This window comes from Pinus tabuliformis, chromosome 1_2 (genome assembly GCF_031772625.1).
Source record: "Pinus tabuliformis cultivar Carrire ecotype Pingquan chromosome 1_2, CPIR1, whole genome shotgun sequence".
In the NCBI taxonomy this organism is placed as follows: Eukaryota; Viridiplantae; Streptophyta; class Pinopsida; order Pinales; family Pinaceae; genus Pinus; species Pinus tabuliformis.
In genome coordinates, this window is record NC_142298.1 from 50,648,003 (window position 1) to 50,672,656 (window position 24,654).

The window sequence follows — 24,654 nt, forward strand, 5'->3', positions numbered from 1 at the left end:
AATCAATTTAGCATATTTATGGACATTAATTTTTTTTCTTTAAACTCATTAACTGAAACACATGAGTAATTTAACAAATAATTACCAACATATTGGATATGTGAACAACAAGTAACAAGAGAACCAAAACATCACATGAACACATATTGACACCAAATATATGGGGAAACCCATTAAGGGAGAAAACCACAATTTTATTTTTGATGTGATGCAAAAGCAAGCCTCTACTCCTTATTACATATGATTTTTTGTAGGCTCCAACCCATAGGAGGTTGCTACCTCAATTTTCTGCAAGTTGCAACTACAAGGATGCTCCAACTCCCATATGTTTTCTGTAGGCTATAACCCACAGGAGGCTCCTACCTCAACAAGATCCAACTTGATGTTTATCAAGCCATTACTTGAAAGGATACTACCATCTCCTGATGAAACCAAGAAATAACAATGTGTTGGTTTACCTGGTCATAATTTCTGCATATCTCCATCTTCATTTTTGTATCTTCTTCCTTTCAAATCTACTTCAAATAACTTCATAAGTGCCAGGTAACTAATGCATAGTAGCTCAATTTTCTCCCTCACATTCTCCCATTCTCTAACCTCATTAATTCCTTCCAAAATCACATCTTTTATAAAGATAGTTTTCTGTTTATTTGTATCCCACATAGGAATATGAAGTGAATAGGCTTGACTCTTTGCCTTCCACTTATTCATTTCCAAACTCTTCATATCTTGAATATTAGAACAAAAAAATAAATAATCCATCCAAAATTAATTTCAACCACATGTAATCACTAAATGCATTAACCTAATTATAGAAAATCTTGTAGATTCACAAGCTCATGTAATGTACTAAAGCATAGGATAAGAACCTACTTCTATTTTCAACCAGTGGAAGCCAACAGATCGATCAAAACAATATGAACAAGAGGAAGATAAATCAATTGCACATAACACAAGATGTATTTGGGAAAAACCACTGCTTAAAACCCCGCTATCTGTATTTCATATATCAGAAATATGAATAAAGATACAAAGCTTGTTCTCACTAGAATAATTCTGCACAAATATGCTCAACTCTCGCAGCTCACAAGCTAGTTCAAGCTAAATCCTTAGCCTATTCAGCAGCTCTCCAAGCCCCTAATCTCTTGCGTAATTCCTAGGATGAATAGCCCATATTTAAAGGGAATTCATGCTTCCAAAACTATGCAATCCAAACATAGGATCAATCTCTGATGCATGCATGATATTTACACTACAGTAAATAATACTACTGATAGTACAATGTCCCTGCACTCTAGTCTCAGCTGGATCTTTCTTTGAACTAATATGCATGAGTTTCTCATGAGGGAATCTTCAGTTAACTAGAGTATCACTAGTGGATGCATTAGTGCATCAATTGATTGTTATTCCTCTATTAGTTCCTAAAATAATTTAGAACTAATTTAACTGAACTTAACTCAGTAAACTCAGTTATCTAATTTCCAACTCAATTTAAACTCATACTGGACCCCTAAAACTTAGGGAGAACATATACATGACTATAGGAAGACTTCCAACTCGAAATTCCTAAGATAATTAAGTTAATTAAACTTAATTAACTATTTACAAGTTTCTATGAGAATAGAATACGATTTTAATTCTTAGTTTAATTCAAGAACAAATTAAACTGGAATTTCTTGTTGCCTTTTCTCAACACTCCCTCTCAACAAGAAAGGGATTATCATCTACCCCGATCATGTCTCCATGAAACTCGAATTTACATCTTGACAATACCTTTGTAAAAATGTCAGCATCTTTCTCCTTCGTGGGAATGTACTCTAACAACATAATCCACCTTGATACACAATCTTTGAGATGATGATATCGGATATCAATATGCTTGGAACGATCATGAAAAACTAGATTTTAAAAGAGTTTGATACAACTCTGATTATCACAGTAAATCATAGTTGGATCCACCTGCTGACCAAACAAACCAAACATGATCTTCCTCATCCAAATGGCCTCACATGTTGCCTGAATCGCAACCATGTACTCTGCCTCTGTTGAATTGAGTGCAACCGATCTTTGTTTCCTGTTGTACCAAGAAATTGTTGCTGACTCAATACTGAAGATCCCTTCTGATGTGCTTTTCTAGTTGGATGGACTCCCTGCCCAATCTGCATTGGTGAAGCCTTGAAGCATCACTCCCTTTTTTCGTTTGTACCATAATCCATACTGAGAAGTGCCCCTGAGGTATCTCAACACATGCTTTACTGCCTTCCAATAAATCTTGGTAGCCCTAACCATCGCTTGACTAAGCTGGTTAACTACATAGCACATATCTGGTTGTGTGTTCACCAAGTACATGAGTGAACCCATAATATGCCTATAAACAATAGCTTCCACTACTTCTCCCGAAGCAGCATCCTCCTCCCTCCAGTTACCTACTTGAGGAGACTCCATGGGTTTGCTGCTCTCCATGCAGAATCTCCTGAGTATCTTGTTGGCATACTTGCCCTGAGACACAAACAACTCCCCATCTCCCTGCCATACCTCCATGCCAATAAAGTAATGCATGAGCCCCATGTACTTCATCTCAAACTCTCTTGCAAGGTCCTCCTTGCAATATTTGATCAGTTGATCATCACCTGTCAATATGAGATCATCAACATAAATTACAATGATCAACGGTTTACCTTCCACCACTATGTAGTACAGGTTCACATCCGCTTCATTCTTCATGAAGCCCAACCTAGTGAAGTAGCTATCTATCCTGGTGTACCAAGCACGAGGTGCTTGCTTCAGCCCATACAACACTCTCTTGAGCTGGCACACATGTGACTCACGGTCAAAGGTTTCAAAACCTTTAGGCTTCTCTATGTACACCTCTTCCTCAATCATGCCATTAAGGAAGGTTGTCTTCACATCCATCTGATGTATCTTCCAACCCCTCTGTGATGATAGTGAAAATATATACTTGATTGATGAGTACCTTGCAACAGGAGCAAAGGTCTCATCATAGTTAATCCCCTCTACCTGTGAAAATCCATGGGCCACAAATCTAGCATTATGCTTCTCCACACTACCTTTTGCAACTTGATTTACCTTGTAAATCCACCGGGATCTCACCACTGACTTGTCCTCCAATCTCGGGACCACATCCCAAACATTGTTACAAAGTATGGAGTCATACTCCTCCACCATGGCATCAACCCAAACCAACTGTTGCATTGATTCCTTAAAGCAAGATGGCTCTATCGCAACACATTCGCCCATAAGAGCCATGTATCCACTATACCTCTTAGGTGACCTCCTCTACCTGCGCTGAGAAGTGGGTGCTCCCACATTCTCCTATGCATCATCCAACAATCTGTCAGCCACTCTGGTGTGCTTTCTTCCCTCTCTAGAAGACTTTACCTGAGTGGATGTCTCCACTCTCAGATCCTCTGCATGTGGATGCTCCACATCAATATGAGGCTCCTCAACCTTAGGAGATAAAATCTCCTCATCTGCATGCATGTCAAGCTCCCTCTCAAAGGGAAACTCGCGTGGTCTTCTCCTCATCGAATCTCACATCCCTACAAACCACTATCATCATGCTTGTTGGCAAGTACACCAAATAGTTGTGAGGTGTATCAGTGTACCCCAAAAATATCCCCAACTTTTTTGTCGGCTCAAGCTTCTTCTGTGCTTCTTTGGTCACATGGAAATATACCAATGACCCAAAAAACCTGAAGTGACCAACATCTAGCCTCTTACCGGAATAAGCCTCCTCTGGTGTCTTCATCTTAAGTATCTGACGTGGGCTATGGCTCTGAAAATAAACTAATGTGTTGCATGCCTCAACCCACAAGTGTAGTGGTAGGCCTTGATCATGCAACATCACCCTTTCTGCCCCTACTATGCTTATGTTCTTCCTCTTGGCCACCCCATTTTGCTGAGGGTTATGGGGTGTCGTCAACTCCTGTTTAATCCCTTCCGCTACACAGAATTTCTTAAACTCGTTTGAGACATACTCACCACCATTATCACTCCGTATAGATTTAACCTTCTTGCCTGACTCTTTCTCCACCAATGTTTTAAACTCACAAAACTTTGTGAAGGTTTGATCCTTTTTCTGCATGAAAAATATCCAACATTTACAAGAATAGTCATTAACAAATATAACATAATACCTGTGTTTGGCCATGGATGCTGTCGAGAATGGTCCACACACATCTGAATGGACTCGCTCTAGAATAGCCTCTTCTCGACTGTCTCTGTCATGAAAGGAAGCCTTGGTGTATTTTCCCAAAGTACACCCCTTGCATGTATCAACTTGCTCAAGCGTACCTTTGGGAAGACCAATAGAGATATGCTGCAATATCTTCAAAGCCCCATGATGCAAGTGGCCCAACCGCTTGTGCCACAAATCACCAACATCTCGACTCTACACCCTTTTCGATTTTGTGCTCAAAGAAGCACACTCCTACCTCCAGCTTATAGAGATTCTTCACTTGAATCCCTATCTTCCTTTCTTGACCCGTGGCTATGTGGTGAAGGAATGTCTTTCCTTTCGAGAAGATCACATCATAGTTGCCTCTATCCTTAAGCATGGAAATAGATACCAAGTTCTTCTTCAATCCAAGCACATACATAACATTCTTCAAAGTGAGTTGAGCCCCATTATCCCTCTAAAAATTGATCGTGTCCAATCCAATAACACTATACTTCCCATCGTCACCCATCTCGATATACATCTGGAGATATTTCTCCTCCAGGTCACTGAATAACTCTTTGTCACCAGTCATGTGGAATGAAGCTCCACTATCAAAGTACCATACACTTCCGATCATTGATGACACCATGCATGCAATGAGGTAAAAGTCCAATTCAAATTGAGATTCCAAAGCCTCATCTGTCGCTCCTCCTGAGGACTTCTTCTTGGACTTCTTGAGTGGACAATTTGTAGCAAAATGACCCAGCTCATGACAATGAAAGCACTTAACTTTTGTCATGTCTTTCTTCTTAGCTCCATGATAAGAATATTATTTGGAATGAGAATCTTTCCCTTTCCCCTTCTTCTCCTTAAACTCATATTGGACTCCTAAAACTTAGGGATAACATATACATGACTACAGAAAGACTTCCAACTCAAAATTCCTAAGCTAATTAAGTTAATTAAACTTAATTAACTATTTACAAGTTTCTATGAATAGAATTCGATTTTAATTCTCAGTTTAATTCAAGGACAAATTAAACTAGAATTTCTTGTTGCCATTTCTCAACACTAATGCCAACATCAAATACCAATATTTATCATTAATGCATCACAACAATCTTTGCAACATCTTTTCCTTTGCCTTGGAGTATTGCCTTGTCATCACAACAATTCAGCTCAATCAACAATTTCATGTCACAACAAATTTTCTAATATAGCAATCTGTACAACATTATCCAACATTATCCAACCATATCACAACTCCTTTGTGTTGCTCCCTTGCGTGTTGCTCTTATGTTTCTCCTTTGCTTGTTGATCCTTGTGCAAGACGGTTCTTTGCTTGCTGCTCCTTTGCTTGCTTCTTTGCATCTATAACAACATATGTCTTCCTCTTCTTGTTTTCCTTGATCGCAACCATGCATGCTTGTTGTTGTTCCTTCATTTCTCCTTGCTGCTACTCCTTTGCCTCTGTTGCGATTTTTCCATCAATGAAAACAATGCCAACATTGTCTTCACACATTCAAGAAATCCATTGTCATCCAATATTGCCTCCATGCAGTCCTTCCATGCAAAAAAAATCGAGGTGCCTTCCAAGGCATACTCTAGCCTTATTCCATTAAAGGCCATCTTCTCAGCTCTGAAGAAATCCTTTTACACTGATCTTCAAATTCAAACCTCTGAGAAACAACTTCGAATTTCCTTCTCTAATGTGAATCTAGCTCCAATACCATGTAGAAATTAGTCTGTATATTTGCAATTGCTCATGAAGTATTAATAAAAATCACAAGACACAAACCTACTCTACTTCTATGCGAACATTGATTCACAATTTAGAACACAAATCGCAGACATGCAAGAAGAAATAACACATGTGCAACAAGTATTTTTATATGGGGAAAGCATTTTGGCAAAAACCCCAAAGCTTGATTACATTAATCAAATGAATAGAGATATGTTACAATTTCTTTTCTCAACTGAGCACACCCTGCAAGTGCATAACCTATCTCCCTGCTCATTGAAGGCCTCTGACCGAAACTTAGTCAAAATTTTCCCCGGATTGAGATCTTATTTCCTTACATTTTTCCTTGAGGAATTAGCCCATATTATTTTAAAAAATCCTCTAATTGAATTATACAATTCCTTAGGCTGATCATATGACTGCATGCAACACATGTACACTCAAGACTAATCTACAAATGATGTTACACTACCATGGAATTTCCACCTCAACTGGGTAACTCAAATTCTCTGGATGCACTAGATGTTTTGGGATGATTGATCAATTAACTGGATGATCACTGAGTTTGACTAAAGTCCCATTGCTTAACTAACCTTCCACTAGTTCCTCCAAAAGTTGGAATTAGTTTAACTGAAAACAACCTGAGATGACTTACCTTGATTGCTAAAAATTAGAAATCACACATGATGAATTGAACTCTAACTCCTCCAACTCGAATTTACTGAGTAAACTGCATGACAAAATCCATGTGACATAAGTTAACATCATCCAAGTTGTCTGCTAATGTGGAAATTCGAATTTTCTCAATTTAATCAAGGAAACATCAAATTGGGAATTTCTTGTTGCATTTTCAACATATTTATATAAATGGATGCTTACATTACAGATAAGTGAGAGCTCACAATATCATTCAAAATACATAATAGAGTGAGGCTCAAATGAGACCAAATTACAATCTAAAGACAAATACAAAGCTTCAATCTTTAGTCCGGCAACATCTCGACATTTCTATATCTCTCATGATTAATCCTTGTGGCTTTTCTAGATTTCCCTTCAATATCGCTCGCTTGATTTGGTCCATTTTGAAAAAACCTGGTGCTTTGGTCCATATCTCTTTAATCTTTTCAAAATCCAATGCATAGATCCATTTTTTGCAAATTCTCCAAGTCCTGAAATAACTGCTTTTAACTCTTACTTGTCGTTTTCCTTTTTCTGTTCCCATCTTCTGACTGGTTTAATCATTTAATTTTATGTTTGCGTTGGCCATTCCTGCAATCCTTTTTTGATCAAAATTTAATCAAATTTTATCCAAAAAAGGAAAGACCCAATAGGCCCTGACCATAATCCATTATATCACCCTCAAGTCCATTAGGGATTCACTTAATGAACCTCTGACATATCACGTACGTTCGTGGCATATTAAATAATACCCTTAATTTGACTACATAATGGAAAATCCCTCTAAAATCACATTATTTAACCCCCTACCAATATGAACCCAATACAACTGCCCAATTTAAAAAACCCTTACTTTCACTAGATATTGTAGGTATCCATTTTTTCATTAACATTTTGTATACCCCTTTATATCTTTTCATTAACTTTAAGCTCCATTTCTTTATATTTTCCAATATAAAAACCCTTTACCTCCTATATACCCCTCAATATATTATGTCATTTTTTTCTCAATATATATACCCCAATATGAACCCACATGGTATGATATTTCTCCCCTAGTGAAGTCCCCATGCTCGAGTCAATCTATTCGCTATGTACTTAGCTCCACTTGTGGTTGCATTACCTCTGTAGACACTTCCTTTTCCTGCACTATTGCTTCATCTTTTCTCTGGTCTATTGCTTTTCCTCCAAATGAAGGACCCAACTCTAGTATTGTCTACAGGGCTTGAGCTTTAAAATCAGTGTACTCTATTGTGGCATATTTCCAAGTAGCGATCAGTGCAACACATGGTCGTTCATGTGGTGTCAAAGACATGCAAATTACGTAATTTCATCAAAGAAGATCAATGAAAAGGCCAAAATTCAATGTTTTGCCATAAAGTAGCACCACCACCCAGTTTAGCCATAGAATCCATGAACACCTGAAGTTTCATAGGTGGAAATAAAACATGACCAGTCAAATCGTTATCAACTAAGGTGGATTTTCATATTTTCCCAAAGTATCTCCTGTGGGATTGATATGGGGATCTAAAAAAATAGGAGGAACTATAGGCTTAGAAGGATGACCGATAGCGAATGATTGATTACTCTAAACAATAAAAATAGGAGGATGACAATGCTCTTCGGAATCAGGGGGGCTTGATACCGAAGCCTAGGTGGAAAAATCCAAGGGACACACAAACACAATAATGAATCAACACTATAACACTCGACATATATAGAAAGGATTCAACAAGACATGGAATGGTTAGACCGTAAGTAATTAAATACGACAACTTGCCAAATCAAATTGAATCTAAATATTAATGATGACCAGGACACAAATCCCCATGTCATGATGCAAACGATTCGAAAAGGGAAATATCATGATGAAAAAGTAACGAGAAATGATTTGAAAGTCATAAAGGGAAGATAAAATATGTAAGAAGGAGTTATTATGGGAAAGATTAGGATAATGACCGAAAATACCCCTATTAATGACCACAAAATTGATGAAAATGACACTTTACATGTACCTCCTTGACCACAATGAGTTGTAGTGGGTCAGAACTAGAATATATTAAAACAAAAGATGCAAATTAAATCAATTGACTGTCTAACACAATTTAACCAAACTGACTAATTGACACTACTAACTCAATCCTAAACCTAACTAGTGCCCCCTTTTAGAGAGCAAGAAAAACCAAAGTAATTTTATTAGTCGTAGTAAGGCTTAGGTGTGCGCCATTCACCCAACCAATAAAAAGAACTCCATCAAGCTGAGCAAGCTTAACAATTCTAAAATATTTTACCTCTGCAACAAAGAAAGGACCCAACCAATGCATTTGTAACTTACCAGGATGCTTAAGATACTTGGTGTCATAAAGCAATACCTAATCTCTAATAGAAAAAAGGCCTCTACTTTATATGTATGTCATGTCAGGATTTTTGTCATTCCTTCTCGACAGTTTTATGGAAATACACAAGTAACCACTCCTCATCCAACTCCCAAAATTCATGTAGTCGTTCTGCAATGGATTCATCATCGGACTTTCTAGTGGCATGAGGAATGAAAAGATTCATAACAACTTAGCTGGTATCACAAATTCCCACACATAAAAAATTTGAAATGGTGTATACTTATGCAGTGGTTTCTCAGTTGTGCGATAAGCCCATAAAGTAGCAGGAACTCATTCATTCCAATTATCCTTGTTTGTAGAACAAACTTTAGTATGCCCCTTTTCCAAAATCTGATTAAAAGCTTTGACAGTCCCATTCACTTGTGGATGATAGAAGCTACTTTTGTGGTGTTGGATCATAAATTCTTGCAGTAGAGTATTTATAGTTTCATTAATGAAATGTGATCCCTGGTCACTGGTAAGGCTCCTAGGACAACAAAATTTGGTGATGATATTTTCAAATATAAACCTTGCAGTTGTATCAACAATGCAATCTTTGACAACAAATGCTTCAGCCCAACGGATTAAATAATAAGTCATTGTAATTATTTAGCGGGCATGAGAGTGTTGTGCAGGAGGGTTAATGGGCCCCATAAAGTCAACAACCCACTTCGCAAAAGCTTCAAGGGATCAGACTGAATGTAGTGGAAGATCATTACAAAGATATGGTTTCCCAACCTGTTGACAAACATCACACTTCTTGGCATATTCCTTTACATCTTTAAAAATAGTAGGCCACCAAAGTCTAACTTGTAACACCCTTTGTGCAGTCGCTTTTCCTCCAACATGACCTCCCGCAACAACAAAATGAAATTCCCACTAAAATATTTCCTTTTCATGGTCGAAAACACTTCTGCACAAAATATGATCAAACCCCATTTTGTACAATCGACCTGCAATAAGTTGATAGTTTTCAGCACGTACCACCATATTCCTCTTTTGAGTCATTGTATATTCATCAAGGCACTTACAAATTGCTAAAAATAGCATGATATCCTCCAAATAATATGGTACCGCTTAAACTCAAAAACAATCTACATTAGGCAATTGGTCATTGATTGACCCTCCCGCTTCGCCAGATTCTAACCAAGAAAGGTGATCTAGGCCCACATTAGAGCGACTTGGTTAAGAATAATTTCAAACAAGAATTCCTGAAACAACAAAATCCATCTCCATATTCTCCTTTCCAAGGCAGGTTTGTCAACCAGATACTTTAAAGCAAAATGATTAGTAAAGAATTTAAAAGGACCACCAAGAAGATAATGCCTGAACTTTTGGAGAGAGTACACCATGGCGAGAGCTTCCTGTTCGGTGGCTGTATAATTCTTCTCACCAGTGGAGTGTTTTATACAAGAAAAATAGATGGGATGATCTAAGTTACCTTCTCCTGGCTGCACTAAAATAACACCCAAAGCAATACCAAAAGCATCTATATGAACATGAAATTCCTTTTTCCAATCCAGGTAAACTAGAAGTGGAGCACTTGCAAGATTTTCTTTAAAGGCAACAATTGCAACATCGCATTTAGCAGTCCATATGAAATGTTAAAATTTCTTCAACAACTTCTCTAATGGCACAATGATCGAGGCATAGTTGTGGATAAACCAAAAATAATAACATGTGTGTCCCATCCAAGCCATCCAAGTGGTGTGTTAGCCAATTCAGTAGAGCGAATAGCCAGGAAGGTTTTGGATCAGTTTTCCAAGGTTGAAAAGACATTCCAGAAGGGAGAGTAGTTTTTTCTAGAAGTAGGAGAAGGCTAGACGACTAGTTTTGGAGCATTTCCATAGGTCGTACGAACTGCGCAGGCCAGGAGTGAAAGCAACTAGGCAGAAGTGCGAGTAGGCCAGAGGGAGGCTCAGTGATTTTGTAGAAGGGAGAAATTTTCTCCTAAATATTTTGGTGATATTATTTTTTGGAGGATTGTTAGTTTGACATTTAGATATTGTACTCAGAATTTTTTTTGCTGAATAATAAAACAAATCCTCATTTGTTGCATCAATTTTCCCTTTAGGGTTTTTCTGGGGACTATTAGTCCAAAATATTGGTTTAATTTTTAGTATATGTATACATCTATTTTATTAGTTATAACATTTTATTTAGCTTCCGTATAATTTATTTGTGAATAATTTCAGTGTGATTTATTTGTTATTAATTAAAAAATTAATAAACTGCTAACCAATTAGAAGAGTAAATTCCAGTTGTTGTAATTTAAGGAAGTTTCACATCGTATCAAAGCAATTTTGATCATATAAGAAGCTTATTATCAAGAAAGAGAAATCGTGACTAAGTTTGGGTCAGAAGCCTTTAGTGAGCAGAGAGATAGGTTATGCACTTGCAGGGTGTGCTCAATTGACCAAATAAATTGTAATACATCTCTATTCATTTCATTAATGCAAGCAGACATTAGGGTTTTTAGCAAATTCATTTCCCCAGATAAAAATATTTGTTGCATGTGTGTTATTTCTTCTTGCATGCCTGAGACTTGTGTTCTAAATTGTGAATTAATGTTCACAGAGCAGTAGAGTATGTTTGTGTCTAGTGATTTTGATTAAAACTTCATGAGCAGTTGCAAATCTACAACCTAATTTGTACAAAATAAAGAAGGAGTCATAGGGATGAATTATATAATTGTGTGTATGAAATAATTATGGTTTGTGTGTTGAAATATGTAACTAGGTTCGGTCCTCATAATGTATTTGAGATGTACTTATCAAAAGACTGAAGAAGATATTTTTATTAGTATTTCTATGACTTATTAAAGCATGGGTTTCAAGATTGGGTCATCATGTTTTAATTCAAAGTCCTCATTGAGGACTTCTAGGATTTATTTTGAGTCATTAGAGCCATTTTACATTAAAAGAGACCCTTCTTGGGCTTTCGAATCATGTAAAAAAAATTATTTTTGAGTAAAAAATGAGTTTAGTCTCCTCCACACCAAGTTGGCCTCAAGAAGAGTAATTAAACCTCCCTAGAAGGCTATAAATACAAGGTAGTTCGAATTGATTTGGAACATCTCATTTTATCTCGCATACTTCGATTTATGAAGTTGAAAGCTGGAAAAGCGCGAAGTTGAGAAAGGGCTAGAAAAAGGATTGGAAAGGAGTGTGAGTTTCTGGAAGGAGATAGTAGACCACAAGATCAAAATTTTGGGACAACTCTCACCATGTTCTAAGGTGTATCAAGTGAGATCGAAGTTCTCCAAGTTTGGTCGAAGTTGCTACTACTACTGTCGTTGGGTCGAAGCTGCTATTGATGCTAATAGGTTGAAGTTGCTTGTGAATGGTTGTTATCTGCAAGAAGGAGTGAGGGTTGACTTGGTGTGGAGGGAGTCTTTTTTTAGGTCTAGAGTCTTGGATTATCTCAATAAATTATGGAAGGAAGAATTGTTGATTGGGTTTTCCCCTAAATAGGGGATTTTCCCTGGATTTCCGCCTACATCTATTGTACTTGTGTTATTGTTTCGATAATTTCTTGATGAACTAAAACATAAAAGAATCACAAGTAATTATCTATCTAAGAAAATCTTTCTGCCTTTTTTATTTTCTAACATGGGATCGGAGCTAAGGTGAAGGAGGAAAAATGTAGTCTTTATAAGTATCTACTAGAAGGAATCTAAAGGTTTGATCTAGGGATCATATAAGGAGATCTTATAAGAGAAGAAACTCACTCTATTAAAGGACAATGTATAACACATTAAGAGTGAGAACTAGTTGGAAGGAGCATCAAACTATAGCTCTTGGAAGAAGAAAATTAACCTCATTCTTGAAAAGAACAAGGTCTTGGATGTTGTACGAGGGAAGGTGAAGAAACCTACTGAAGAATCCAGTGATGCAGACAAGGTGAAGTATAGAGAATTGGAGATATTGGATATCACTCTGATGGTAGAAATAATAAAGGACAATCTTGTCCCATACATTTCCAATATAGACCATGCTCAAGAAATGTATGAAGCATTGGAAAAAGTATTCACTATCAAAAATATTGGTCAAGTAGCAAGCTTGAAGAATTGGTTAAGGAATTCTAAGATGAAAAAAATGATAATGTGGCTTCCTTCTTTGTAAGGATATCAAGGATTAGAGATGAACTTCAAGCCATACATGGAATAGTATTAGAGAAGGAGCCAGTAATCACTACACTATTGGGATTACCACCTACTTGGAGTTCTTTTGCTTTAGGTTTCAATAGTTGGAAAGAAGCTCCTACCTTTGAACAATTGTGGAATGATTGCACCCAAGAAGAAATGAGAATTTATTTAGTATCCAACAACGAAGAAGAGAAGGTCTCAAATGCATACTCCACTTCTCACAAGAAGGGACACTCCAAGAAGTCAAGAGGGATAATAAAGAAGGTTGATGTGTCCAAAATATAATGCTACCAATGCCACAAGAAGGGTCATTATAAAGTGACTATCCCGAAAATCCAAAAAACAAGAAAAGAAGCAGGGATCAAGCCAATGTAGCTGAAGAAGGATCTCCAAAGAAGACTAAGCCCGAAGAATTGGATTTAAGGGACTTACATTACTAAATTCCTTTGATCTAAGATTCTGTTATTTCACTTTGATTTCTAGTTTTTAGGTTTAACATATTTTGGAAAAACAAATTTTAATTTTTTTTCTTAAGGTTATAGGTATCCCTCAAGCTTGGAGGGATCCCTCGTCAACCTCCAAAGATAAGTATCTTATTACCATTTTTTCATTTTTAGTTTTCCTTACTTATCTGGTTTTGTTTGGATTAAATATTAATCACATTTCTTCTCCTATTTTCCTTGTTTAGGAAAACTTGTTGAAGACTCAAGAAAGAAGGCCTCACAAAAACAAAACATTGGAATTACAAGGTTTGTTAAGAAACAAGAAGTATGTTTTGAATTACAAGTTTTTTCTCTCTCCATCTTGATGAACCATTTCTAACACCTTTTTGTCTAGCTCTCTTGATCTTAAAGATTCTTGATTGGGTGATTCATGGTTAGATAAATCTACCCTCCTCAAATATTTGATTGCTCTTGTGGAACCCTAGAAAGGTTGATTGTGAAACCCTAACCTACTTAGGGTTATTGTTGAAAGAAAATGTTTGATGTTTAGATGAACTCATGTTTGGGGTTTATGTATTGTTATGGAACTCTAACTTATTAGGGTTGAATGGTGATTTCTGAAATACCGAACCTTTGAAGTATTGATAATTGAGGGTTTGCTATGTTTTGTATTGAAACCATAGATCATTAGGGTTTGGAAAGATATATGAGCAAGACCCTTATAATGTCCTAGAAATGAGATCCTTGGCAGGTATGTGTTTGTCCGATCAAACACTAGTCTAATCAAGTTTGTTATATGTCTAACGCTTATTGATATTTTTGTAGTTGGGTTTGACAAATGCATGTTATGATATGCTTGTGCATTGATCCAGATTTAAATGGGAACACAAAAAATTACAAAGATAACCATAAATACAAAGATGCAATGGAAATAATAATTCATTTCATTACTGTAAAATACTGAAATATGCTTACAAACATAAATGGAAATAAACTAGCTAGGGCGATGGTAGCTTATCTCTGAGAAGAGATGTGGTGGCTACATGCCTCTAAATTGTGTTACAATGAGGCTCGAAGGCCTATTTATTGTTGAAAAACAATGGAAAACTCTCAACATCTGAAAACCTAACCCTAGAAGATGAAACGCCAAACTGTGGGCCTCGTTTGGGTAAATTAGTACATCAACTTCCCGGGGTCATAACTTTGGCATACGATCTTTGTTTGATGTGTACAATAGCTCGTTAGAAAGATCTATCCGAGCACTACAACTTTGGGAAGAGAAACATCAATCCATGGACCCGTGTTGCTCCCATATTTCCCAAAAACCATCGTTTAGGCCTCAAAACAGCTCCGGAAGTTCAGGACCCGAAAAACTGCTAAAAATAGTAAATTGTGCTACAATTACGGAAACTGAAAAACTGAAAGAGACAGTTTTGGGGGTCCAAGTGGGATAGGTGGGTGGCCAAAAACATCCACCTGGATCATGCATGATGATGGAATCCTAGATATATGAGTTGACCTAAGTGTTCATGGTCATGAGTCCTAGGGTTTGGGTCTAAGACTTAGTTGAAGTTTGATTTTCTAGGGTGATAATATTTGTAAATTCTAGGGTTTTGTAAATAGACTTTAGTAAATGTCCAAATATATGATATATGATGACAATGTGATAATCTGAGATTTGTGTAATATTGTTGAAATCTGAATTTGAGATATGATTGTTCGGAATAAGAAAAATCTAGGGTTTGCAACAAACCCTAGTGGAAGCTAGTCACGTTGTTACTTTGAATTGATAAGTGATTAGTTTTGTTTATTAAAAGCTCATATATAAAATCTAGGATTTTTCACCAAATCCTAGTGAGAAGTATAACATGTGAATGTTGAACTTGTTAGATACCTCTATATTTGTCTGAATTGTTTCTAGGGTTTGTAATATGATGTAGTAGGGTATGTCATACCTATGGAAGAAACATTGAAACCCTAGATGTGATGAAGGTTGTTATGAAATTCTCAAAGTCTTGATGATATAGTCTAGGGATTATGACAAAAGCCCTAGCAAGAAGTTAAAGAGTATGTGTCTCTTGTTTATAATTAAGTTTGGGTATTTGATGTATAAAGTTGAGTGCTTCCGTGATTTTGATATGGTTAACTTCATGCTCCTATATATTTGGTTGTACATGCTATCTAAGTTATGCAGGTACATAATCTTCAAGATGGTGAATATGTTCGTAAAGTAAAAATTGATGTGATAAGCATGATGTGAATAATGATCATGATATCTCTGATAAGAAGGATGGAAGCCATGAAAGATTCTCTGATGTCGTAGAAAAGAAGTTGAGCCCCCTAAGTTCAAAAGGAGCCTAGATGAAATCTTGCTAGTTGAGAGGAAGGACATATCATAGTCATGATGGACACCTTGATAGAAGAAATTGGAGAATGTATTTTGAAGGTCTAAGAAAAGCCGGATCGATTTGTGGAATATGTTGATGCATGAGAATCAGGAAAGGAAGCTATATGATTAAGGAATCTGCTGTCAAGATTCAGTGGGAAATATCTAAATCGTACTATGAAAAGTTGAGAAGAAACATAAAGTTGTCTGGAAGACCCCGAAGGTTTGTATCTATCTATGTACATTTGAAAGTTTGTTGCTGATTAGGGTTGTGTTTGTACATGAAAATATCTCTACGGCTTGATAACATGTTTTACATGCTTAGCGTTGTCTATTAGTTTGATCGGGAGAGATTTGTTTGATCGAGGAGGATTTATTACCGATTGGAATAATCGGGAAAATTTGAGGCATTGTTTGAGACATTGCCTGGGAGGATATCTAGTCGGAACTATGTGTTGATGTCTAGTTCTCAAAGTAGGGACATGGAGTTGGTCATAGAGCTCTAACCTTGTATACACACCTAGATCCCTAGGTTGATGGTTAGTAAGTAACCTTGATGGTACCTAGAGAGGATGAAATATTTAGTCCATCTTAGTCCCACCTAGATAGGTTTCCCTGGTCACGAATCTAGTCCATGGCATTGCGGTGCCTAAAATTCTTCATGGTTCACATGTTCTATGATATTCCTTATACTTATGAATACCTCATTAATTAAGAGGGAGTGTTTAAATATGCAACTATGTCCAGTTTTCATAAATGTATTTGAGATGTACTTATCAAAATAATGAAGAAATTATTTTTATTGTTATTTCTATGACTTATTATAGCACAGGTTTCATGCTCGGGTCATCATGTTTTATGTCAAAGTCCCCATTGAGGACTTCTAGGATTTATTCCGAGTCATTAGAGTCAGTGTACATTAAAAGAGACCCTTATTAGGCTTTTGAATCATGTAAACAAAATTATTTTTGAGTAAAAAATGAATTTAGTTTCCTTAGCACCAAGTCGGTCTCAAGAAGAGTAATTATACGTCCCTAGAAGGCTATAAATACAAGGCAATTCAAATGCATTTGGAGCATCTCACTCTATGTCACATGGTTCGATTTCTGAAGCTGGAAGCTGGAAAAGTGCGAAGTTGAGAAAGGGCAAGAAAAAGGGATGGAAGGAGTGTGAGTTTTTGGAAGGATATAGTAGACCACAAGATCGAAATTTTGGGACAACTCTCACCCTGTTTTGTGGTGTATCAAGGGATATCAAAGTTCTCCAAGTTTGGTTGAAGCTACTACTGCTACTGTTGTTGGGTCGAAGCTCCCACTGATGTTAGTAGGTCGAAGTTGTTTGTGAAGGGTTGCATCTGCAAGAAGGAGTGAGGGATGACTTGGTGTGGAGGGTCTTTGTTTGGGTCTAGAGTCTTGGATTATCTCGAGAAACTATTGAAGGAAGAATTGTTGACTAGGATTTCCCCTAGATAGGGGATTTTCCCTGGCTAACCGCCTACATCTGTTGTCCTTGTGTTATTGTTTTGGTAATTGCTTGATGAACTAAAGGATAAAAGAAGAACATAAAGATAAAAGAATCACAATTAATTATCTATCTAAGAAAATCTTTCTGTCTTTCTTATTTTCTAACATTGTGCACCGCTTTACAATTTTTCTCATGATGAGTTGTTGTATATTTTGTTGTTCACCATTGTGATTGTTTCTATCTTATGCATATATACATAGTGATATCTGAGTATTTCTGCGAGTGATGTACATATGCATAGCATTGAATGATATTTTTGTTAAGTTTCTCCTCGACACTATCATGCGATCTATTCTATCATTTCATGTATTGGCATGCCTCGAGTGAGACGTTTCTCCCTTGCAGAGCAATGAAAATGTCAGCAATGTGCTAGACTATAACGGAAACCTTCGTTGGAAAGCAATGGAAAAACCTTGGGTCTTTGAAGCCTAATTTCGCGTCAACACAAGGGTGATTCAGGTTACTATGACCAACGCTAGGGTGGATAAGCACAAAAAATATCTGGCTTCAATACTTTAAATGACATCAATCCTATCCCTTCTCGAGGAATCATTAAAGCATATATAATTGGGATTGACGCTTTAGAGGAGCTTTAGAAGTTCCATGATGAACTCTGCTAAGCATCCCATTGCAACATGGATTGTCGATAGCTCAAGTAATACAATAGTCCCCCATAGGAAAGGACTTTTTGCTTTGTAGCTATGCTTGTTTTTATTATTAATGTGTGGATTATTTGAATCCAATATGATATTCCCATGATCTACAAGGTCATATAAGTTATCCTTTATATGTGAAATAGAGATAATATATTATTGGGTGCATTAATGAGTACATATTGAAAAAATATGGAAAACCTAATGGAGTAATTCAATAATGATGAGAAGAAAATCTTCTTATTTTACATTTATAAGAAGTGTTTGATTAATATAGGAAAAAAAAATTCTTTATAGTATTGAAGTTATGCTAGAGTAAACTATTGAAGTGGAAGAAGCGTCCAAACGATCTTTATATTAGTATTTTAGTTTGTTGTTATCACATTGAGGTTAATGTGTCTAAATTTAACATTATGGGGGATCCATTAGTATCATTCAATTTGGTTCATACTCGGCTAAGTAAATGTGACTTGGGGTATCTAAAGTTCCCAAAGTCACTTAGGACTTGCACTTAGTCTTAATTGTTGTTGGCACATGCATTATTGCACATCCACGTGCATAGACACAAGCATAAACATGTCACTTGGTAAGCCTTGAACATTTGTGGGGACTACATTAACTATCAACTTATTAAACTCGCATGGTTCAAATTTAGAGTCTATATAATTTCATCAACGATAATCTGACATAAAATTAAACTCATATGAATTGAACCCAAGCATGGAATCTAAATAATTTCAATTCTTTAAAGTATTGAATTCAAAAGGTTCATCAACACTTACAATAAGGTGTGATCAAGTCCAAGCTATATATGTGAAATTATATTCATGTGCAAATTTCAACTAAAAAAATAGATCTATGCATATGTGCATGGGTTCCAAGTAAAAATGGATATTAACAAATGTGATTGGGGCATTAACAAGATACTTTGGAATTATTTTGGAAATGGGAGATGGTGTTTCTTACGTCTTGATCAAGAGGTTAAACCTCTATCAAGGAATTCCATATTGACTAAGATAAGTTGTATAACAATTAGTGTTGTAAAAAAACTTAGGCATGGATGGTAATGAATGATTTAGAAGAATTAAAGGTTCACGTGTATAGATATATAAGCCATATGAAAATTTCTCTATATACTTCTTTTTGTATTGAAAGAAGAAACATATATCATGCAAAGTAGTGTCATAATTCAACATGCAAGGAAAAAAAAATATATATATATATATTATACTTATGAAATGAGGAGAGGTACAAAGGATCATGAGTGCACCCCCTTCTAGTTGTGTTTATGCCGCGCCATTTCCTTTTTACTCATAGGAAATTATAATATTTTTTTCATGGTATAGTTGTCTTGTGTCTTAATGTAGTTTGATTCATGGAGTGGGATGTAAGATATTTTGGTAATTAAATGAAAAATACCCATTAGGTGTAGACCAATTGGTTTGAGTGGCGTATAGTCCTCTCCAGATCTCATGTTCAAACAATCTCATATGGAGGGGTTGAGGATGGAAGCCACTTATGGGTGAATTAAACTATCCCAAAGATTGTCTAAACTAAATATGGTAAAAACTGAATAATTAATTTTGAAATTGGAAAACCAAATACTAAATATTAATTATTTTACAATTTAATTAATTTTGAAATTAGAAAACCAAATACTAAATATTAATTATTTTGCCATTTAATTAATTTTGAAATTGGAAAACCAAATACTAAATATTAATTATTTTGCAATTGGAAAGCCAAATATTAAATATTCATTATATTGCAGTTGATTTCCGCGGGCAAATTCGAAAACAAAAGAAGACGCCGTTGCCGGGGATCGAACCCGGGTCACCCGCGTGACAGGCGGGAATACTCACCACTATACTACAACGACAAGAGATGTTCAATTCCTTAACGTATTTACTAACTAATCGATGACCGAAATCGAGACGGATTACTTGGAGTGCCGGTTTCTTTCTCTGTTAACATTAGCTCTTTAATTAATAGCGCCTTCAAAACCGAATCGCAAACGAAAAAGATAAACACCACTGCACCAGCCGGGAATCGAACCCGGGTCTGTACCGTGGCAGGGTACTATTCTACCACTAGACCACTGGTGCAAACAGATAGCCGTAAATTATCTGTCACTTTCAGGAAATGGATTTCTATTTCCACGATTTTCCAACTCCATGGCTTCTTCCATTCGATTGTATTTCTATTTGTTTATAGATGAAGGTAAAAGCATGTGATATAACAAATAAATAATCACTATTACATGTCTCCCTCGGAATGAGAATTATTAAATTGAAAACACGACTCCCGTGTTTTGCAGGTAGATTTTCTTACGGCCTTTTCTCTCTCTATCTTTTAATTCTTGTATTCACATGACCCTTCTAATTCGTTGATTTACGAATTCATCTCTCAAAACATTTCTAACTCCAAATTAAAATTTTGAAGTAATCCAAACCACCATTCTTTGCTTTCTTAAGCTTCACTGAACTATATTTATTCTTATTCTTAGTAGCTTTCAGTATCATACCTTTCTATAAATTTTATTTTAGTATTTTTTTAAATCTGATATCATTAAATTCTAATTATAAAATCATTTTTAATTAAATTAGTACTATAGATTCATCTTAACCACCAATATACTAAGTACTGAGAAGAATCAAATCTTTCGATATGCAAATCTCCTTTAGAGTGTAAAATTTGAAAAAAGGTTTGCACCTCCAGCAATTTAATCCCTATCAAAACTTGATAAATAATGTGGTTAAGATGGATCTATACAGGTTTCTCTCTCTCTTTCTCTCAGTCTCAGTGTGTAATTTTTCATTTCTTAAATTGCATTTTTTAATACATAAATGGATGCAATGTCTTGAAAGTCCCTTTGGACACTTTGATTGTGTAGAATACACAACTTAAATTTCCTATTCCAATATATATTTGCTATATACACATATATATGAAAATCAACCAAAATATAAAATAATGAGACTACTTGAAATGTTTTAAAGTTTTGTTTTGTTTTTTAATTTTTAATTTTTATATGATATGTACATATATGCGTAGTTGACATTCAAATTTTTTATTTATTTGACCATATCAACATGTTTTTATGTTATTAATATATTTTTAAGTACACGCCAATATTACTTAACTTTGCATGGTGAAAGTATTTTATTTATCACCCACATTGATTATTTTTATTATTACTAATATTTTCCATATTAACTTGTTTTTCTGTTGTTAATGTAGTTTTAAGTACACGACACTATTAATTAACTTTGCATGGTGAATATATTTTATTTATCACCCACATTGAATATTTTTATTATTAATAATATTTTTTAAATGCTACATATCAATTCTATAATAAAAATTGAATGAATTATACATCTCCCTCTTATTAGAAAGTAGCTAAATAATTCTACTTTTAACTACTTCTTCCTTTTGACCATTGAAGTATTTTACTATAGTATATATGTGTGCGTGTGTGTGTGTTTGTGAATTAATAGAAATTATATTACTCAAAAACTGGATTACATAGATATCAAATCGTACACAAAGGGAGCACAAACTCTCAACCATTGAACATTGTCGCCTTGACAAACCATATAAATTTTCTGAACAAAATACCAATATATTAAGGCCATACAAGGCATGGTTACCTCCCCATACAAACTAGATGCTGAAGTAAGAGCAATTTTCCATAGAGGGACGACTAATTCAAATGCCCACACCAACATTCACACATGAGCACATATAAATTGTCCATTACATCACGATTGGAGATCCGCAAGGAAATTATATACTTCCGGGACATGATCCTCCCAAGGTGCCACAACTAAAACCTCCGAACAACAAAAGGAGAAACCATCATCTCCGACCTAGATACAAGTAAGCCATCCACAAAATTCATAACAATTGTATATCAACATAAGCTTATAACAATAGATACGAAACAAAACACCATAGACTGAAAATGAGAACCATAAACAACCCTCAGAAGCACATGATTGTGACCATACTACATCGGCGTAATCCATAGACCTAAAGACCATCAAGGGGCCTTCCAAAGACAAAACCAGAAGCTTCAGGAAAGACCCAAATTGTGCCACCCACCACCCATGCTCACTAATCATTATCTTAGGATGTGATATTAGTCAAAACCCTTACGTTGGACCTAGGGGGATCCATCAGGTCCCCACCATTTGACTCACAGGCTATGTAGCTCTCCACATACACCAACCAAGCATCAATTTTATCCACATAGAACCTCAAGTTCCTAAGAATTCTCTTAACATCCTCTAGAGAGGAAAAAATATTACATTTTTCCACCTGCTTATCCCTCATAACCAAGCCCAATAAAGTCTTCATTTTCTAATGGAGCGCTACTCAATTTAAATACTATTCTTTCCTACCATTGGTGTGCCAAGGTTTTGACACCCAAACTGACATATCCTCCAATAACTCGAAGTTTGAAAGAGATTTCCTTTCCTCTCCTACTTTTATCTTGAGTTCCCAAATTTTAAGACATATTTAAGGCATAACTGCATTGAAATAGGTCGCCAATGAATCATGGGAAAAGAGATTTTCCCCACGCTTCCTAGGCTGGGTTGTACCGCCTCCACCCCTCCTACTCCTCATCTTCTGCCTTGGCGAAATTTTTGAGTCATGGGGGGGCGCCTTAATATCACTACAAGTGCTTCCTCTACTTGCAAAAGAGCACGATGATTGACTCAACCCAGCTTCAGCCAAACTAGGATACCAACATGTAGCACTAGACATAAGACTTAACCTTAGACAAAGACCCACTAGAGAGGGTGGAGGACAACACTTCCTCAACCAAAGACTCTTCCTCGTTGACCATTGAGAAAGAAAGGTACCACCCTAGGACCAAGATGCTTCGACACCCTAGAAACCATAAACAATTATCTAAACCCAATCTATTGCGCTTACCTAGCCACACAACTAAACCCACCTAGTCCAACCCTTGTAGAGACTTATAGCTACCCCCACAACTAGAGAGAAGAGGCTAACACAAAACCTCCAGTCACAACATGATAAAGTGAAATATGTAACAAGGGGAAGGGAATTTTCCATGCATGCATCTAAGACAAGTGTAATGAAAGCATGTATGTTGATATGATGAATATGAAAAGAGGAATGAAAATATTTTATTGCTTGTTTGAATTGTTGATTAAACATCATAGAACAATGTGTGAGAGCAATATGTAAAGCAAATAGTTTTGAGACATTCCCCCCTTCATTATGTCATTATTCTATATATATATATATATATATATATATAATTTTTCCCGTGGAAAAAGTCGTAATTTTATTCATAAGACAAAATTACATTTTGTAGATGCTATAGAGCATATGCAAATGATCTGTTCCTATTTTCACAGAAACCAAAAAATAAAAAAAATAAAAATGCTATTCTTTTCTCCCTTTCTTTTTCTCCACCTTTCGCCATCCTCCAGTATTGGGGGTAGCAGTTACAATGGATAGCTGATTTTCGGTTATAAGTGTGGGAGAGTCCTTGTCCGACTCAGATCCTTCTAATCCATGAGTTCTCTTGTTGCCACATGTTTCCTTTCCCGTTGGCTGGGAAGCTGGTTACCGCAAAGGGTTACTGGGGGCTTCCTCTTTCTTTGGTGTGTTGTTCTGGACTTTTTGTTCATCCATTTCTACTTTATATTCTATAGTCTCTGCTATGTCTTCTTCTTCATCCAATGGATCTGTATGTTGCCATCCTTTAGGCTTCCTCTGTTGCTTCTTGTTCCATTCGGGGATGTTTCTTGCCTGTGGACAAGCAATGAGGAGGTGGCCTATTTGTAGACATCCACAACATCAGAATGCTGTATTTTCGTAATCTAAGGGTTGTATCCACTGTGTATTATTGAAATTCAGTGTTATACTTTTCGGTAGTCCCAGACTGAGATCTACTTCAACACAAATTCTGGAGAAAGTAAATATTCCCCTTGTGAGTCTATCTCCATCAATCTTTAAAAAATTTCCCAAAGTATTCCCTATGGCAATTAAAACCTTGTGTTGCTAGAAGTGTAACGGAAGGTTGTACAACCTAACCCAAACTGACATCTTTGATACCACCATTGTGTTGGCATCAAAATCTGGAAACCAAGGGGTCATGAAGAGCCTTGTGTTGCCCTAGAACCATGGTCCCTTGCTGAGGATATATTCCTTTTCCTGTTCTGTATTAAATCTTACTATAAAAAACCCCTTGGGGCATAAGTATATTTCGTAGTTTGGTGTCCATGCGAAATATCTGAGTACAATGCATTTACCTCAAGCATTGCGATGGTGAGAGTAGGATTCTCAGTTTTTTGTTCTATAATGTAGGGCCTGGGAAGTTCCGGCGTTGTTGTTGGTTTGGTCTGCACTTTCCCTTTACCTTTGACTGCATCCTTGAAGGAGCCTGTGTTCTTTGAGCTGGTTCCAGAACATCCACCCCGTAGACATAGATTGATGATGATGGTCGAGTCAGTAGTTATGTTGTAATATTGTAGGGTGTA

At 36.2% G+C, this 24,654-nt stretch overlaps 2 non-coding genes across 2 annotated transcripts; both read right to left on the minus strand.

Annotated features, from left to right (window-relative positions):
• Positions 1-19,937: 19,937 nt before the first annotated feature.
• On the minus strand, positions 19,938-20,009 carry TRNAD-GUC (transfer RNA aspartic acid (anticodon GUC)). The gene has a single exon. It is a non-coding gene; the product is annotated as a tRNA-Asp (tRNA).
• A 155-nt stretch (positions 20,010-20,164) lies between these two features.
• On the minus strand, positions 20,165-20,235 carry TRNAG-GCC (transfer RNA glycine (anticodon GCC)). The gene has a single exon. It is a non-coding gene; the product is annotated as a tRNA-Gly (tRNA).
• Between the last annotated feature and the right edge of the window lie 4,419 nt (positions 20,236-24,654).